At 40.6% G+C, this 17,040-nt stretch overlaps 1 protein-coding gene across 1 annotated transcript in view; it reads right to left on the bottom strand.

The window, feature by feature from the left end:
- Positions 1–17,040, bottom strand: part of LOC101315521 (spermatogenesis-associated protein 31D4) — a 207,807-nt gene that overhangs the window by 164,520 nt on the left and 26,247 nt on the right. Inside the window, exons 2-3 of the mRNA XM_033858207.2 lie at positions 13,459–13,550; positions 3,394–3,505 (exon numbers count right to left, since the gene is read on the bottom strand). The gene's annotated coding sequence lies outside the window, so the exon portion shown is untranslated. The remainder of the gene's footprint in view (positions 1–3,393; positions 3,506–13,458; positions 13,551–17,040) is intronic.

Below are 17,040 nucleotides of genomic sequence, written 5' to 3'. Positions count from 1 at the left end.
CTTTCCTGGCCTCTCTGTCTTCTTTTAATCATATCAGGATGTTAGAAACAATCAGAAGTGTTAACATTCAACTTATATTTTAATACTATTTTTTCCTCTTAAAACCTTAGAGAAATATTATTTCTACCAAGAAAAATAAACTAGACAATTGAAGATAAAGCTCTGTTTCATTTGAAAAATGAAAGAGATGCAGGAATTTTGAACTGGCTTGTGAGAGCATTCAGAAAATTACTCCAGTTTTAAGTTTTGCAGAGATAAAGGTTAAAAATTTAAAAAGTAAAGTACTTAGGCAAGAGTTTGCCAGCTGTTAAATATTATACTGTAATAGAACTACAGGTTTGAGTAGAACTCTACATTGACTAAAACAGTCCTCTTTAAAATGATTTATGATGTCTATGTAGTGATTTATACTAGATCTTACCATTTTTCTTTTAAGCATATATATTTTAACTGAAGAAATGAAAAACTATCATAGTAAAAGATGATTTCTTAAGAATGGGACAGGAAATAGTCTTCGATATTCTATCAATTAGTAAAAATCTTCCAGGAGTTTTAAGAATATACTTGAAAAAATTATCTGATGTATTTATTAGAAATCATACCTCCTTATGGATGAAAGTATCATTTTAACATGCCAATCAGTGACTAAAGTGTTTGATGACCTGATTTTTCTACCTAAATATTCACTTATATGCTCAATTTATAGAGCTCTAGAATCAGGACGGGTATTTGTCTTCAGAGCATGAAAGGCTGTGTATCAACCAGGGACATCTTTACTTAGAGACGGCCTATTGTGTACATGATACAACATTAGGATAACCTTCGCCACTAGCACCTGATTTTCCACCATTAGATGAAGCAACTTTATGTAAGGAAGAAAGTTTGGACCAAGCATCAGAAGACCTGGGTTTTAGGCTTAACTCTGCCAGTAACAATCACGGCAATACTGGTTATCCCCGGATGGCCTCAGTCTGCTTATCTGCAAGAATCTGCAAGGTTAGGTGGCTGGACTACATCAGTGATTGTTGAACTTGTTTTAAAATCCACAGATCCCTTCCTTCAAACAGAGGCTCGCACAGTGCCTGTCACATCAAACAGATAATAAGGAAGCGACTCTGGCTGAAGAGGATTGGGAGGTAGAGAGTGGATCTGTCCACAGCATTTCCAGAACCCCCAGGAAAGTTCTATAAAGCATCTTGGTGGCCCCCCGAAGCACAGTGTTAAAACCATTAGTTTAGCTTTACTTTAACACAAAAGTCATTAATAGACCGTCCTCTGCTAAATAAGGATAATAAACAAATTTTGCTTGGTCTGCCCAGTGTTTATTTATTTATTTTAATTTAAATATCATTAGGTGGGCTTGCACCCTCCAGTTTAGCCCAGTCTGTACCACTCTGTTGCTGACGTCACTGGGCTTTTTGCACACACATTCACGCTAACTCTTAGGGGGCTGAGCGGGGCTGAGTCTGTGACCCTGTGATCTAAAGTCTCTTTCACCAGTAACATTCTGTGATTAATACTGTTGTTTAATTGAGCATTGCTTTCTAACTGGTTTCCTTTTTTAAAATGCAAACATTTCTAAGAAGGGTAATGCAATGATTCCTAAACAATTTTAAGGTGAATGAATTTATCAGAATTTCCTCTCTAACTAGAGATACTGAAAATCACAGTTACAGTAGGGACTCATGGGACAGGTTACTGAAAGGTAAGAGAAAAAGGGAGGGGCAGGTACAAAAGATAAATTTGATTTTCTTACCAAAATTCACCTGGGGGCTCATTGGAGAAATGGTTAATTCCAGGGAGGGGGCAGAGGGAATACAAGATGAGCCAGTTGCTACAGAAACTAAGGTAGTGCTTCAAAGCATCATGGAAACATGTCAAAAAGACAAACAGATTGAAGGGGCTGTCATTGGCCAAATTTGAGAAAATTTAAGCATCAAAATTAAAAAGGACAGAAATAGATTATAACCCACTGAATAACCTAAGAATCCATGAGTTCAGACTTAAATAAGCAAAAAAAGTAAATGCAGAGAAGGAAAGCTCTTCCTTACAGCAAAATGCCAACTAATAAATCTAGAAGGAATGATGGAGTTAGAACATCATCAATCAGTGCAAAGTAGTCAGAAAAAATTTTATAAACAGGATATTGACACAGTCTCAAAATATTTCCCCACAAAACACTTGTAATTTACAAAGAGAAAAGCTGTAACTTTACAGTGGAGTAAGCACCTGAATCAAGTGATCAAAGTTAACATCACAAATGGACACTGGGTACCCCCGATATGGTACACTGACAAGGACAGGACCTCACCTCAATGGTATTTCCACCAAAAATACATAACCCAAGTCTAAACATGAGGACATCCTAGTCAAACCCAGAATGAAGAGTCTTCTCCCCACCCCCCACAAAAAGAAAGACAAAGCCAAAAAAAATGGAGTATTGATCTTCCCTCTTTAAAAAATGTCAAGTTAAGACAAAGGCTCAGAAACTTTTCCAGATTAAAGGAAACAAAGCAGATGTTACAACTCAGTACAATGCACAATCCTGGATTACATCCTGGTCTGGGGAAAAAATCAGCTTACAACTAATTATTGGGACATCATTGGGACAATTGAGAAAATCTGAATTTAAATTTGGACTGTGGTTTATATCATTAAAATACCTGATTTTGATAAAACCATGGTTATTAAAAAGGATGTTATTCTTAGGAAAATACCAAAATATTTCAGGGTAAATGGGTACATCGTCTTCAACTTACTCTCAAATGGGTCGGGAAACAAGAGAGTGTGCAATATAGACAGATTCATAGAAAGAGAGGTAGTAAATGGGGCAAGATATAAATATGAATCTCAGTAAAGGGGATTTCTTGTACAATTCTTGAAACTTTTATAGATATTTGAAATTATGTCAAAATAAAAAGTTGCCAAAATGCTAAAAGGAAAAGTTTTCAGGGACTGACTTGACCATCTACAATCCCCTAAACCCCAACTTGAGTGACTGATCAGGACCAAGTAGGAAGTACAGGATTTAAAATGTATCACTTACCAAACAAAATGGTATTTGACAGATGAGGTAAAGCTGATGCTAACAGAAATACTGGTGACACAGGAAATATTTAAGGTGAAAACTTCTCTGAAAATAAAAGTTCTGTACTAACTTTTTAGACCCAAGTTTCCTTGACATGAAAGGGAATAACTGTTCCTGAAACATCATACTGGAATGGGTAGGAACAAACCCAATATGTTTCCTTTTGGCCTTCTAATTTAAAGTTAATGCTTTAATAATTTCTTTGAGTCTCCAGTTGGTTGCTCTCAGGCTAAGATGGACCACCACCAATATGTAATTAAAGGAGAATAACAGATAGAATATGGATCACACAGGTGCTGACTTACAAATGCAAATGCTGTAGCAGAAGCTTAAGCTCCCAGGAGGCTGGAGGTGTGCGTCTCTGCTTATTGCCATCATAATTCATTAATGGTCAAAGTAACGCTGAGATCAATATTCCTGCAGTCATGGGAATGAGAAAAAATGATTAGCACCAAAATAAGATACAAAGACAGTCTCAAAATCTTTCTGCTTACATAATTAAGAAACCAGTCATTGTCATGAATTTTAAAACTGAGATTTTCTTAGCTGTTCCATGTTCAAGAGGTTGCACAGCTTAAAGGATCTTGAAAAGAAATGCTGTTCCCCTAGATAATATCATACACCAAAAGAGAGAGACAGTGAGGTCATTTTGGTTTCATTTTAGTGGTACAGAAATGCAAGGAAGGATGCTGGGATATGGTAAACACCACAGAAGGCAATGCAGCATGTGATGGTTTCACAAGAAGTTCAATCCTGAAATATGCTTGAAGAAGACATACAAGTGAGCCTTTAGTAAGATCTGGGTCTAAACCACTGGTTCCAATGCATATTCCTGGGCCCCAGTAGAGGGGGTCATATTCACTGGGACTGTGTTTGGAACCAGGGATTCTGCATTTTTAACAAGTATTGCAGGGACCAGTCACTGAGAAATATTAAGAGTGGCAACCGTTACTGTTTTTATGAATCTAATTACTATAATACTTACTGTGTTAGAGTAGTAAATACACCTTACAGTAAGTTAAACAGTATACATGAAATGATACAGAGAAGCTTATGATGATCCATCCCCAACCCTAATTCCACCTCTTGTGAACAGTTTTAAAGATTTTTGCTTTTAGCTCTTCTGGTTGCAAACACCCCCCTGACTTTCCCTAATTTAAAAAAGTAAATACCCCTCTTTTACAATATACTCATGTTGTAGATAAATTAGAATAATGAATATTTGAAATAGTGTAATTGGCCTATTAGGTAAGTACCAATTTCATGTGAAATTTGAAATAGTTTAACTCTTGCCAAGAGTAATCAAGAATTGCATAATTTAAAGCTAGTAGGCAGTGTGTATGGCAACTGAGTTTACATGTGTGGCCATGTGGCATGCCACTCTAGTCAGTAATCAGAAGTACGGTGGAGCCTGTAATTACACACTCTTTGATAATGGAAATTTGGATATGCCGAGTTTGCTGACTGGCTCCTGTCCTCCTGGAGCCAGTTCACATTGGTCATTTCATGAACTCTGCACTAAGTGGGTCCCACACATTACACAACTGAATTTTTTGGACCTCAGTTATGAAGTTACAGCAGAGTTCTACTTGCATCTGCCATCATTTAACAGGAGTTTGTTAACCATGCTGTTATTTAAATGCACAGGAACGTCTAGAAGTGATTCAAGTGACTTTTGTATTATTTTAATTTTTAGAGTTATAACGTTAAAATAGTTTTTCTCCTATAACAAGGTCATCTAAGCTTTCATCCAGTGGATGCAAAACCCTAATTCTGAGAATATATTCTTGGGGAACAGAAATTAGATACCATAAAATACCATAAAGAGGCCACGTGGCCATATACCATGCTATTAATTTTGGAGACAGTACTCTGTGAAATATTAGAGATAATTCTGAGAAAAACTTAAAAAGCATTAAAGCAGATAGGGCTTTAAGTTTGCAAGTATAATCTTCTAACTGGGCATGGATAACTGAATGGGAAAAAATGCCAGGCTGCAAGATCATCAGCACTATAATGTGTCCTTAAGCTATAGAGACGATTGATACCTGTGCTCTGAGATTGCGCCCATGACCTTCAATGTATGCCTATGAAAAATCACTCATGAATTATACATTCTTTGAATATATGATTCCTCTTTTCAATTTCTTGGTTATGGGTGGCCTCCAGTTACAAAAGATAAGCATTTAACTCATTTATGTTATCTTCTTCTTCCTCCCAACTCCTCCCAGTTTGGGGTAGTTATATCATTATTTTAAAGTTTTGTTGTGGTTACCCTTGTAACTTTAAATATTATGTTATGCCTCAATTTCTCATTCTGAAAACCTGAGTATCTTGACTTCTCATTATAGAAGCTGAAGGTGTCAGTGATACTATTCTTCTCTTCATATTTCCTTCATTTCGCACTTCCCACCTTCGGTCAGCTATACTTTCATATCATGAAGATTAATGTTTGCCTCTTTTTTTTGCAACATAGCCGAGATCTTCCTTACTCTGTCCATTGACTGCAAGAGTTTACAGCCAAAGTACTTACATTATTAAGACTACAACAACATTGTGCACTGCCAAGCTAAGGAGCGTGCTGGGATTGCCGTTTCCTTTTCTATGAGGGCACTGTCGTAACTCCTCACCTACTCAAAGGATAATGTTTTAACACCATGTACTAGTTTTTCTCTAACAGTCTATATATTATTGAAAATCATACATATTCTTCTTCAAAATTGGACCATGACATTCTCAGTTAGCTTTTTGTTTTTTCTGGAATTCTTAATTGCCTGTCTTTTTTATTGTCTAAATATAGACTTTATCATAACACTCAAGTCTTTTCTGTTTTTTGTTTGTTTTTACTTTTTGTTCCCTCAATCACACCATGAACTGCAGGGAGTTCTCCTCTGCCCAAGAGTCCTTACCTTTGGAGCTCTTCATTCTCCTGCTCTAAACTGGAAGACTTTGTATTATACTCTACTTCCGTTTCCAATATTAGGACCCTCACCTTCTTCTTTCTTGGATAATATCCTCATTCTGCTGGAATACATAGTCAAGTAACTTCTTAAGAGAGGAGTCTGGGAAGTAAACTTTCCAAGTGCTGGTTTATGTGAAATGCCTATATTCTACTCTTTGAATGATAGGTTGGCTGAATATAGAAATTATTTTTAAATTCAATTTCCCCCAGAATTGAAAGGACCACTCTATTATATTCTAGCAGCCAGAGATGTTAATGAGAACTTGGCTGCTCAATTTTCATTTCTCTGTAGGTGGCCTAATTTTTCCCTCTGGAAACTTTTAGAAATTTTATTTATTCTTAGAGTTCTAAATTTTTACAATGCTGTATCCAAGTGGCTTATTTTCCCCATCTACTGTACTTGGCCCTCAGTGGGTTTTTTTTTTTTTTTTCAGTACGTGGGTCTCTCACTGTTGTGGTCTCTCCCATTGCGGAGCACAGGCTCCGGACGTGCAGGCTCAGAGGCCATGGCTCATGGGACTAGCCACTCTGCGGCATGTGGGATCTTCCCAAACCGGGGCACAAACCTGTGTTCCCTGCATCGGCAGGCAGACTCTCAACCACTGCGCCACCAGGGAAGCCCTCAGTGGGCTCTTTTAATGTAAACATGTATGTCCTTTCCTGGGAAATTTTCTTATATAATTTCTCTAGTAATTTCCCTTTTGCCATTTTCTCTGTTCTCCTTTCCTGGATCCCATATTATTTAGCTGCTGGATTTCTTAGATTGGTTTTTCTATCTCCTCTTTTCTCTCATACTTCCCCTCTGTAGTAGAGAATGTTATTTGTATCTCAACATCTTCTTTACCACTGTCATCTTCTTTGTCCACATCAACTGATTAAAATAACAATAACTATTACTAATAAACCTGGAGCAGAGTGTTTGTTTTTATCACTCTGAGTGCCTCATCCAGAGTCGTACCCACCCAATTGTTGATCTAGGTAGCATCCTCTTGGAGAGTTGATGCTGAAAACGTCAGGGGATGGAATAAAAAAAAGAAAAGAAAACGAAAAAACCTTACTGAAGTCCAACTGTAGGTACTGCTTTCCCCTCTTCCATCAGGCTCATCATCCTCTCTTGGTGAAATTCAATTGGTCTGGCATAATTTGTACTTCACAAAATCATGTTGATTACTACCCAGTACCTTGTGCTCTTTTAGATGGTTGCAAATTGATTGTTTGATGATTTGTTCTTGTATCTTCCCAGGTATCCAAGATAAGCTGAATAGTCTATAATTACTACAGTTGTGCTTTTCTCTGTTAAAAAAAAAAAACCAAAGATACTCCATCTGCAGATTCTACTTGTCAGGACCTTCTCCTGTCCAACCTTCCTTTTCTAAAATAAAGGCTGGTGGTCCTGCAATTACAGTTGCCAATTCCTTAAGTGCCGTTGGATGTGAGTAATCAGGCCCTGCTGATTTGAATGTACTGAGCTTTCTGAAGTGCTCTTCAATCACTTCTTTCCCCTTGTTTGCCTTTGTATCTCCAATAAGATAGCACTTAATCTGGTTTAGTTTCCTTATCATTGCTGATTAAAAGGAAAAAAAAAAAAAACGGCGAAAAACACAGTGAAAGCATTTGCTATTAGTTATTTTTTAATAGATTTTGTTTAGCAGTAATTGTTAATAGTTTTGTTAATAGTTTAATGGTTGTATTTGCATCCTGTAAATTCCTTCTGGTATTCTTCGTTCCTTCCACCCCTTCCTCCCTGCTTCCTTCTTTCCCTCCCTCCCTTGCTGTTTCCTCCTTCCTTCCTATCTCCCTCTCCTGCCCCCAACTCTCTCTTTTTCTTAAATTTTTTATAGAGGGTGAGGTGAGAAGGGAGGAAAAATGAAAGAGGCAAAGAGCTCCATATAACTTTATGACAGAGATATTTATTAATCACCAAATATCCATGTGCTCCCCCAAATTTTCCAGCCTCTTTATAGTTGGGGCAAGAGGCATATGACTAGTTCTGGCCAATAGGTACTTAAGAGCCATGAGTTCCCCTTGTCCTCTTTCCTCCTGCCCAGGTGAGCTGGGAGCCACATGTTCCAGATGGTGCACCAACAAAATGCAAGTGGCCCGAGTCATCACTTTGGTAACCGAGACCCCTGAGTCATCACTGGAGAGCAACAGTCCTAGAGAGCCATAAGACGCCCAGAGGCCCATGTGTTAAGCTGCTAAGATTTAGGGGTTTATTTTTGCAGCACCGTCTACCTTATCTTCACTAATACAGTACCAATTTCTGGACCAGTCAGATTAGGTTTTGCCAAGGGAACAAATTAACCCTGAAATCTAAGTGGCTTAACATAACAAAGGCTTAATCCTTACTTGTGGTATGTGGTAGCTAGTCTCCAAAGAGGGCTCCCATGACTCTTACCTCCTGGTAGTCACACCCTTGTCTAGTCACCTCCCAGTCTGTCTCTGCGCTGATCCCATGACTCACTTTAACCAAGAAAATGGAGCAGAAGCCTTAGGAAATCTTGACAGCCTCTGCATTTGAAGTTACTCATGACATAAGAAGTCTGACCATCCCACTGCCAAAGAGAGGCCACACGCAGATGGCTGGAGAATGAGACTCCATGTGGAGGAGCACTTAGGTGCCAGACCTCAGCAAAGAGGCCATCCTCAGTCAAGCTTTCCAAGGTCTCCAGCCCCAGCCACCATTTTGACTACAACCACATGAGACCCTAAGTGAGAAAAGCAGAAGAAATGCCCAGTGGAGCCTAACCAACACACAGAAATGGGAGATAAAACAATAAAGTGTTGTCTTAAGGCATTCTGTATGGGATGGCTTGCTGGGCATCAGTCGCTCACCGAAGCATGGTACACATCCAGTGTTGGTGTAAGGGGGTTGAGCTCCACACAGACATTCATGGAACCATGTTGATACAGGTCCTCCCACCTTGTATCTGCACCACTGGTAACATGTGACCTCCTTTATTGGAGTGGTGCAGTGGCAAGGGAAGAGAGGGCTGCTGGTTGCATACCAACTTTTAAATGCTTCCATCTCTGTTCCCAGTCCACTGGTCAGTGAGAAATGTGGGAGAGTAAATGGAGAGTCAATGGGCATTAAATGTCTCTGCTGCAGATCTTGCCACCTAAAATTTGTCTTTTTTTCCCCCTAGTTTTTTAAAAATTTATTTATTTATTTTATTTTTGACTGTGTTGGGTCTTCATTGCTACGCGTAGGCTTTCTCTAGTTGTGGCGAGTGGGGGCTACTCTTCGTTGTGATGCATGGGCTTCTCATAGCAGTGGCTTCTCTTGTTGCGGAGCATGGGCTCTAGGCACACGGGCTTCAGTAGTTGGGGCGCGCGGGCTCTAAAGCTCAGGCTCAGTAGTTGTGGCGCACGGGCTCTAGAGCACAGGCTCAGTAGTTGTGGCACACAGGCTTAGTTGCTCCGCAGCATGTGGGATCTTCTTGGACCTGGGCTCGAACCCGTGTCCCCTGCATTGGCAGGTGGATACTTAACCACTGCGCCACCAGGGAAGCCCCTCCCCCTAGTATTTTTTAAAATTAATTTTTATTGGAGTATAGTTGATTTACAATGTTGTGTTAGTTTCTGCTGTACAGCAAAGTGAATCAGTTATACACAGACATATATCCACTTTTTAGATTCTTTTCCCATATATGTCATTACAGAGTATTGAGTAGAGTTCCCTGTGCTATACAGTAAGTTCTTATTATCCCCGTAGTATTATAACAAGGTTTATCCAGGAGTCATCCAACTGGCTTTCCCATAATTGTAACCAGTGGTGTGCGGGACTGGCTCATACAGCTCAGAAGAGCCCACTGAACATGTCTCCTCCCAATTCTGCATTCGGTGATGCCATGTTGGTAGCATGAAATCAGCTATGGTGGAAATATTTACATCACAGAAATCGGGAAATGCTGTAAGTCAAGACCCTCCTACTCCCAGCCTTGGTTAAGCTGGTTGTTAAATATTTACCAGACCACTAGTTGTACAAAATCCAAAATATACCTATTATTCAGGCTAGCCCTATATTCATGCATATTCACTTATTATAGGTAGAATTTTGAAAACTTGCCATCAATGGTGTTACCTTTCTATTCCACATATCAAACAACAGGCTGAACCCATAAATTGAAGAATTGTGTACACACCTGAGTAAACTTTATTAATAATAAAAAAGATGACAATTTGAAGTTTTCTATATGTAATCAGGATGTGCATATTTTTATAGTTAACTTCATTCTAGGACAGTACTGGAAATGCTGTTATAAAGTAAGTATAGAACATACCTATTTTCAGCTAGCATCAACAAGGATTTTATCATTCCAGTAATTACTGCATCTAATAACACTATCTTAGGTACTGATCTATTCTGGAAACTTCAGTATCTTTTAGAGTTTATAAAAGACTAAAATCTTTTCTTTGAAGCCTTGCTGAAAGAGTTAATTCAGCTCCCCGTTCCAGCTCACCGACTCTTCCTTTCCTAGCCTTCACCCTCTACACACACAAAGAAAGGCCATCAATAAGGTTCAAGCTTCTATTATCGGATATGAAGCAGTAACATTTGAAACAGCACCTTGGAGGCCCGAAGGAGTTAACACATCTTTCAGCAGTGCCTACTTTACAGCTCTCGAGTATTTTGGACCCTGAAAACCTGATTATTTATTAAAAGTATGAGCAGAGTCCAGTTGGAGAAAAAAGCTCATTCACCAAGCAAGAAAGGATATACTTGCAAATGACATTTGAAAATAAGATGCCGAGAAACTTTCTGCTACAAACAACAAGGGATTTTTACTTAATCCACATCTAATTATATGGCAAAATTAAGGACAAGATGGTTCCAGAATCAGGGAGACAAGTCAACTTTAAAATACTGTTTCCTGGGCAGAACCCAGTGAGACCACCTATGGATAAATTCGATGTTCACTAATTCAGAAGAAAAAGAAAGAATTCTCACTGTATGCAGAAACCGGCATATTTTCCATCACAACACTGATAATCTTATGGGAACTCTGATACCTTTTTGAGCTTTGGGGATTATTCTATATGTTAATCAAGGTTCTTTTACAAGTATGACTGATTCTATTTTCTAAAGATGTCCGCATTAATATACATCGCATGTTCTTCTCACAATGTGATGGTAACACTCCTTCATTGAGAGGCAGTGGCCCTTTGAGGCTGGGTGGATCTCTGTAACTTCCTCCACAAATAGGATGAAGTGGAAATAACACTGCGTGACTTTGGAAGCTAGGTCATAAAAGGTGATATGGCTTCCACCTGGCCCTCTCTCCCTGAGAACTGTACCTTTGGAGCCCTGAGCCTCCAGGGGAAAATCCATCTACCTTGAAGCCACCATGATAAAGAAACCATAGATGGACAGAGAGGTTTCCACATAGCTCCAGCTCTTCCAATCCCCAGCTGCTTGAGTCTTCCCAGGCCAGGCATACGTAAGGGTTTAGACAATTTCAGCTCCTGGCCTTCAAACTACCCCAGCTGAAACCAAGTTGCAGTGGAAACAAGCTGTCCATGCTAAGCCTTGCTCAGAGTGCAGATTTTTAAGCAAAATAAGTGTTCTTATTTTAAGCCACTCAATTTTGGGGTGGTTTTTGTTACACAGCCATTGTAGCCGGAACAGCAAGTAACGGAAGCCCCTCAAGTTAGCATTATCAAAACAGTAGAGGTTATAGTATAAAGGTTCAAGAGTAGCCAATGGTGCCCCAGAAGAAGAGGCGCAGCTGGGTCTCAGGATGGTTTGAATAGGAACTAAATTAGAAAACCAGCAGAGGCCAATCAGCTACTTTGCTCCAGTGCTGTCTCTTTTTCTCCTCCTGTCCTCTTCTCCAGTCTCTTACTTCCGGGCCCTCATCTGTCTCCCTGCACATCTGCTTCCTTCTCCCTGCAGTCAGGTGTTCTGTGCTTCTGCTGCCTATGGGGCAGTACCACAGCTCTTGAGTTGTATGTCCTTGGTTTAAGAGACCAGCCCACGCTAACTAGCATCCTTTCATTGCAGTGATAAATTCCTGGGAGACAGGATATAATTGGCTGGCCTTGAGTCCGGCGTCTGCTTCCAGCCCCCTCAGTCAACAAGGGGAAGAACCACATGTTACCAACATGGCTGCTACTCCCAACCCCCAACCTCCTGGGAGAATTCTTAGAAGGGGGGCTCAGAGGCTTCTACGCATAACAGTAGACCTTATATAATTCTTGAGTTTTAGAAGGCATTTTGGATGTTTTTAGCTGTACATAAAACTCTACCATGGACTCCCCTTTAATTTGCTTGTCGTTTGTTTACAGACCTGCTTAGGTAGGTGGATACAGCCTCCTCCCCACTCCCATCCCATCCTCATGATCTGAAAGGGTGCTTCTGGATCTCCACAACAAAGAAGTGGATCAGGCTGATGTGACCTCAAGGAGGCTGAACTCAATAATGAACCTTTTTTTATTTCATTTTTATTTTTTGAGGCCCAACTTGTAATGTGAACTTGACTCCTTACTTTACTACCTTTTAGCTGTTAGGGCCTCTAGGCAACTGGGCCGATTAGAGATCACAGAGGCAGTCAGGGAAACTGAGGACTCTTGATGAACATTGATAATTTCCCCCCTATTAAACATCTCCTTTTGCCAACTAACCTATGGTATTATAGATAAGGATAGAGGTTGCCCCTGAGGGAAGGAGAGACTGCTTGGAACAGGGCCTGGCCCACAGGAAACAGTGTTAACTATTATTATTACTACTATTATTATTAGTGCTCTTAGACTATTTCAAAATAAAAGGAAAAAGCATGTCTACTTCTGCCTTTTACTATTCCATTTACTCCAACGGAACCCACTGCAATTAAGCATACATTGGTTGAATGCCTCTATGTGCCCGATCCAGGCAGAGCAAACACTGAAGGTATATTTCTGGCTGTTCCAGGTCCCCCACTGCAGAGACCTACACCCGTGGGAGGAGTTCTAGGCTGGCCACATCCCTGAAAGGTTCTGTGATTCATTTCTTCCCTGGGTCACTGCTGTTCAAAGTTTTATACATTTCTGTCCTGAGCCAGTGCGAACCGAGGGAACTCCTCTGGCTGGGTTTCCTTATGTGGAACCTGGCCAGGGGGAGGCGAAGCAGGATGGATTTGCTCTGTGTTTGTGTTTTGCTGCAGTGGTTGTGTTATGTTTTGTTTCACCCCGGCACCAGTCGACTTTACCTAAACAGAAACACCCTGTGTAGTCTTTTGTAACACCAGTATTATTTTAAGGAAACACAAGGAGGTGGGACAAAAGAAAATGGCCATTAATCAGAACTCCAGTCCCATGCAGTGCTCTCTCCAACAAGGTGCCTTTAGAACCATCCACGTTGAACAGTTGTCTAGAGGTCATTTGTAACCAAGGCGCTCAGCAGTGGACAGGACCAAAAATGATTAGTTACCTCCTTCAGGACTCACGGTCACTGTCATCCCCAGTAACTCCTGTTCTGCAGCTCACTTCTGGCACTGCATCAACAGATGAGCCAGGAACCCACTGAAATGAAATTGGTGAAAAACGTAAGGGAAACATTGCTTCTAATTAGGCAAGTCTAATGCTCTAATGATTGTCAAAACCAAAAATGAAAACAAAACAAAAAAACCAAGACCCTGAAGCAGTGTTTTTTCATTTATTTCTTCCCTCCCTTCCCGAATAAGCAGCTTCCTGAGACCACCTTGATATATTTTCCTCTTCCCCTTCAGATACAGAACTGGGTGCTTTTTGCAGCTTGGTTTCTCTCCTGTCCTTACCCAGGCGGGTGCACAGCTAGGGAAGCGGGCAATGAGAGCTGGGGGAAGGAGGGCTGCAACTCGGCAGTGAGCAGTGGATTCACCATCCCCCTTCCCGCTGCACTGCAGCCGTGGCATGTCGGGGGTGAAGAATCTTCCCCACCTGGTTACTTCCAGGCAGGGTCATCAAGTGCTTTAAGGGCATGGATTCCAAGCCAAAATGCTTGGGTTTCAATCTTGGCTCAGCCACTTACCTTGTAGTTTGACCCCTCTCTTGCCTCAGCTTTCCCGTCTATAAAATGGGGATAATAATACTAATTACTTCTTAGACTTGTGGTGAGATTAAATGAGCTAGTACCTGTAAAACACTCGAAACAGAGCCTAGCATGTATTAACCACCCAGTAAATGTTAGCTATTATCACCTTGGAATATCTCCAAATCATAATTATGACCCAACATCATTATATTATATTGTCTCCAAGCTGCATACCATGAAACCAGCAATATGCAAACATCAGCTAGTCCTTTTGCTATTTTAGTTACTAAAAACTTTGTTATGTGATCCAACGGGAAACACCTTGGGCTGACTGAAGTCAGTAAAGACTAATGTGAAGTTCCAGGATTCTATTTTGCCAGTAATCCTACTTCTAGGAATACTTTCCATGGGAATTTTTAGATACACAAGGACAAAGTACAAACAAGCTCACTGCAGCATTATTTATATGGTGGAAAACTGGACACAGGCTACATGTGGAACAATCTGAGAATGATTAGGTTAGGGACATCAAATACTACAAGTACTACATAGCCATTAAGAGGGGTGCTTCTGATGAATTTTTATGATGAGGAAATGCTCATGAAATAAATGTTAAGCAGAAAAGCAGGCTTCAAAACTGTGTGCACCAATTTGTATGGAAACACAAAAGACCCCGAATAGCCAATGCAATCTTGAGAAAGAAAAACGGAGCTGGAGGAATCGGGCTCCCTGACTTTAGACTATACTACAAAGCTACAGTAATCAAGACAGTACGGTACTGGCACAAAAACAGAAATATAGATCAACGGAACAGGAGAGAAAGCCCAGAGATGAACCCACACACATATGGTCACCTTATCTTTGATAAAGGAGGCAAGAATATACAATGGAGAAAAGACAGCCTCTTCAATAAGTGGTGCTGGGAAAACTGGATAGCTACATGTAAAAGAATGAAATTAGAACACTCCCTAACACCATACACAAAAATAAACTCAAAATGGATTAAAGACCTAAATGTAAGGCCAGACACTATAAAACTCTTAGAGGAAAACATAGGCAGAACACTCGATGACATAAATCACAGCAAGATCCTTTTTGACCCACCTCCTAGAGAAATGGAAATAAAAACAAAAATAAACAAATGAGACCTAATGAAACTTCAAAGCTTTTGCACAGCAAAGGAAACCATAAACAAGAAAAAAAGACAACCCTGAGAATAGGAGAAAATACTTGCAAATGAAGCAACTGATAAAGGATTAATCTCCAAAATATACAAGCAGCTCATGCAGCTCAATATCAAAAAAAGAAACAACTCAATCCAAAAATGCGCAGAAGACCTAAACAGACATTTCTCCAGAGAAGACATATAGATTGCCAACAAACACATGAAAGGATGCTCAAAATCACTAATCATTAGAGAAATGCAAATCAAAACTACAATGAGGTATCACCTCACTCCAGTCAAAATGGCCATCATCAAAAAATCTACAAACAATACATCCTGGAGAAGGTGTGGAGAAAAGGGAACCCTCTTGCACTGTTGGTAGGAATGTAAATTGATACAGCCACTATGGAGAACAGTTTGGAGGTTCCTCAAAAAACTAAAAATAGAACTACCATACGACCCAGCAATCCCACTACTGGGCATATACCCTGAGAAAACCATAATTCAAAAAGAGACATGTACCACAATGTTCATTGCAGCTCTATTTACAATAGGCAGGACATGGAAGCAACCTAAGTGTCCATCAACAGATGAAAGGATAAAGAAGATGTGGGGCTTCCCTAGTGGCGCAGTGGTTGAGAGTCTGCCTGCCGATGCAGGGGACATGGGTTCATGCCCTGGTCTGGGAAGATCCCACATGCTATGGAGCAGCTGGGCCCGTGAGCCATGGCCACTGAGCCTGCGCGTCCGGAGCCTGTGCTCCGCAACGGGAGAGGCCACAACAGTGAGAGGCCTGCGTACTGCAAAAAAAAAAAAAAAAAAAAAAAGAAGATGTGGCACATATATACAATGGAATATTACTCAGCCATAAAAAGAAATGAAATTGAATTATTTGTAGTGAGGTGGTTGGACCTAGAGACTGTCATACAGAGTGAAGTAAGTCAGAAACAGCAAAACAAATACCATATGCTAACACATATATATGGAATCTAAAAAAAAAAAAAGGTTCTGAAGAACCTAGGGGCAGGACAGGAATAAAGACGCAGACGTAGAGAATGGACTTGAGGACACAGGGAGGGGGAAGGGTAAGCTGGGACGAAGTGACAGAGTGGCATGGACATATATACACTACCAAATGTAAAATAGCTAGTGGGAAGCAGCCGCATAGTACAGGGAGATCAACTCGGTGCTTTGTGACTACCTAGAGGGGTGGGAGGGGGGTGGTGGGAGAGGGAGGGTGGGAGGGAGACGCAAGAGGGAGGAGATATGGGGATGTATGTATATGTATAGCTGATTCACTTTGTTATACAGCAGAAACTAACACACCATTGTAAAGCAATTATACTCCAATGAAGATGTTAAAAAATAAAATAAAATAAAGTAAAATAAAAAAACCAAAAAACTGTGTGCACAATAGGATCTCATTTGGTAACTATGTACGCCCATTTGCAGAGAAAAAAGTCTAGGGAAATGCATCAAGATGTTAACAGGGCTTCCCTGGTGGCGCAGCGGTTAGGAATCCGTGTGCCAATGCAGGGGACACAGGTTCGAGCCCTGGTCCGGGAGGATCCCACATGCCGCGGAGCAACTAAACCCATGCGCCGCAACTACTGAGCCTGTGCTCTAGAGCCCACGTGCCACAACTACTGAGCCCGAGTGCCACAACTACTGAAGCCTGTGTGCCTAGAGCCCGTGCCCTACAACGAGAAGCCACTGCAGCGAGAAGCCCATGCACCGCAACAAAGAGTAGCCCCCGCTCACCACAACTAAAGAAAGCCCGTGTGCAGCAATGAAGACCCAACGCAGCCAAAAATAAATTAAAAAAAAAGAAAAAA

The sequence above is a fragment of the Tursiops truncatus genome, chromosome 6 (assembly GCF_011762595.2).
Source record: "Tursiops truncatus isolate mTurTru1 chromosome 6, mTurTru1.mat.Y, whole genome shotgun sequence".
Lineage (NCBI taxonomy): Eukaryota > Metazoa > Chordata > Mammalia > Artiodactyla > Delphinidae > Tursiops > Tursiops truncatus.
This window is presented reverse-complemented; position numbering and strand designations above follow the sequence as displayed.